The sequence below is a fragment of the Myotis davidii genome, unplaced genomic scaffold (genome assembly GCF_000327345.1).
Source record: "Myotis davidii unplaced genomic scaffold, ASM32734v1 scaffold2314, whole genome shotgun sequence".
Classification (NCBI taxonomy): Eukaryota; Metazoa; Chordata; class Mammalia; order Chiroptera; family Vespertilionidae; genus Myotis; species Myotis davidii.
Window position 1 is genome coordinate 201463 of NW_006285722.1, and position 2650 is coordinate 204112.

Genomic DNA, 2650 nt, shown 5'->3' on the forward strand with positions numbered 1-2650 from the left:
TAAACAACCAAGAGCAAAATTTAAAGCCATTAAGTTACCAAATGAAAGAGTAAGGGGGGAAATGTAGCAACTAGCATCTTTTAATAGTATTGTTAATAGTGTTCAAGTCACCTACTGACTGTCATCAAATTAAACGCAATTGCAAACCCAATTGAAAGCACTAGGGAAGACACTTAGGCACTGAGATTTTTGCTTTGATCGTTTAAGAAAAATAGAGAGTAGTAACTATGAACAAATAGTTCTGAGATTTTGTGTGATCTTAGCTGGTTTGGGTTGTGAAGTCCTGTTGGTGCAATGTAATACCAGTGTTCCATTCTCCTTGAGAGTTGTTAGGTACTTCCATGGTCATAGAATGGGTTAACTCCTGTCGATGATGAAGTGAGAGGTCCAATGTTTAGCACATGATGATCACATTTGACTAAAATTGGGTGGGACAGTCGTTTGTCTATACAGGCTGTGGGTTCCTGCCTGAAGAGGTACTGGGGAACATGACTCATTTATCTGGGATTGGAATAGGAGAGGTTCAGGGTCGGTCCAATTCCCACCAGGATTGATTAGAGCTAGATTCTGCCTGTCCTATCTGATGACAGTATGAATCTTGGGGTTAAGTGCTTCCAGGAGTATGACTTTAGGTACTTCCAGCAGGAAGATCAGCTCAAAATGTGGAATAACAAAGAACATGTACTTTTCCAACACCTTTTCTAGCGAAGTCAGGCCAGAAGAGGGAGCTAGCATGAGGAAGGGGGATTGTAGAAGGGTAGTTGCCTGGGATCAATGTCAGTCCAGAAAGGATAAAATTGGGGAACAACCAAAGATTGATGGGCACACAGTAGATCATTTAGTAGCCTGGAGGTTCATGAGCAAATAAATGCAGGGATCACTTCTCTATGAGGCCAAAGGAGGATGTAACTAAATAAAAGAAATTCATGACAAATAGCCATGCATTTTACTGGATGAATCACAATGCTTTGCAATAACTTAATGCCATAGTACTTCCTGGCGTCTAATTCTGCAAGGTAAAGCACTTTTTCAAAGAAGTTTATTAGAAAGCAACATGATTTCAGCCTGTTTGTTGAGCTTGACGAATATGATTCCAAAGACATAATCAAAATGTTTTTCTATTAAAAAATATATTAAACCTATCCATAGAGACATTTATGTGTAATTAAAACAGATTGTTATGCTTTACAAATGTACTCTAATAAATGATATAAAATGCAATACCTATGATGGCACTATGAACTGGAGGAGGACACGGGGTCATCAAAATCGATGCTAGGAAAGGGGAATTATGTGCATCAGGCTCATTGTTCTAGTTTCTGTTTGATGTCATTTTTTATTACTTCAAAGTATGGTTTCACAGCAAAGTCCTGATGATTATACATATATATTTTATTTCAAAGAGGAAGGGAGAGAGAGAGAAACGTCAGTGATGAGAATCATTGATTGCTGCCTCCTGCACACCCCACAGTGGGGCTCAAGCCCACAACCTGGGTATGTGCCCTGGCCGGGAAGTGAACCATGACCTCCTGGTCAACGCTCAACCACTGAGCCACACCGGGTAAGCCTGATGGCTTTCTTTAGTAAATTTTCTTGTTTTACCTCTTAATAATTGTCAACATTTGCAGCTTCACTCTCTTATAGTTGCAATCACACATGTCACCCAAGATACCCAATATAAGTCAATGGCTATTGTAATTGAAAAGTGAGAAGAAAAGAAAAGTTGTTGCTTCTCAAAACTCCACAGCTTAAGAAGTTTGGATCCACCTACACCAAAGTGAACTCAATTTTTCTATCACCTGAGTCAGTCAAGGGGGACTAGTCTTTCATTTGAATGATTATTTTAATGCTCTAGGGATTAAAAAAGCAAAAGTTTGTTATCTTGGCATAGATTATCACAAAAAATGGGGGGGGGTACTCAATATGTCAAAATGAGACTTTTAGGAAAACAGTTATGCAACCCAGGCTCACAAGCCTGTGATATTTGCAGTAAAAGATGTCACAGTCAAGGGGATAAAAATAAGATCATTTTTGTAACAATATTCCATTTAGATCATCACACTTCCTAGGCCTGCTCCTGTCAGCCCTCCCTACTGCCCTAAATGCCTTTTTCTTCTAGACACTCCCTGGTCCCCCTCCTGCTTCCCTCTCCTACAACCCCTCCCTTCCACCCCAACTGACCTCACAGTTGCCCTCACTCCTCATCTTTCCCAGTTGTTCTGGAGCCCTTCTCTCCTTACAGCCTCTTCTCTGAAGGTTGCCTCTACTTCCTGGACTTCAGTAAAACTTGACACTCCCCTGAGGACCCTTTTTTTTTTAAGTGAACATATCAAGAATTTATCCTATCTAATAATAGACAAACATGGTAATTGACCATACCTCCGCTATGCTTCCGATTGGCTAATCAGCAGGATATGCAAATTAACTGCCAACAAAGATGGTGGCTGGCAGCCACGCAGTTGAAGTGAACATGAGGCTTGCTTGCTCCAGTGATGGAGGAAGCCAAGGTTCCCTGCCTGCCGAGGCCCAGCTCTGAGCTCCAGAAGCAACAATGTTTCAATTATAGAAGCTAAACAAATCCCAGATACCTGCTTTCAGCCGGCTGCGGCCTCAGAGCTGGAGCGACCAGGACAGCAACAATGTTTTAATT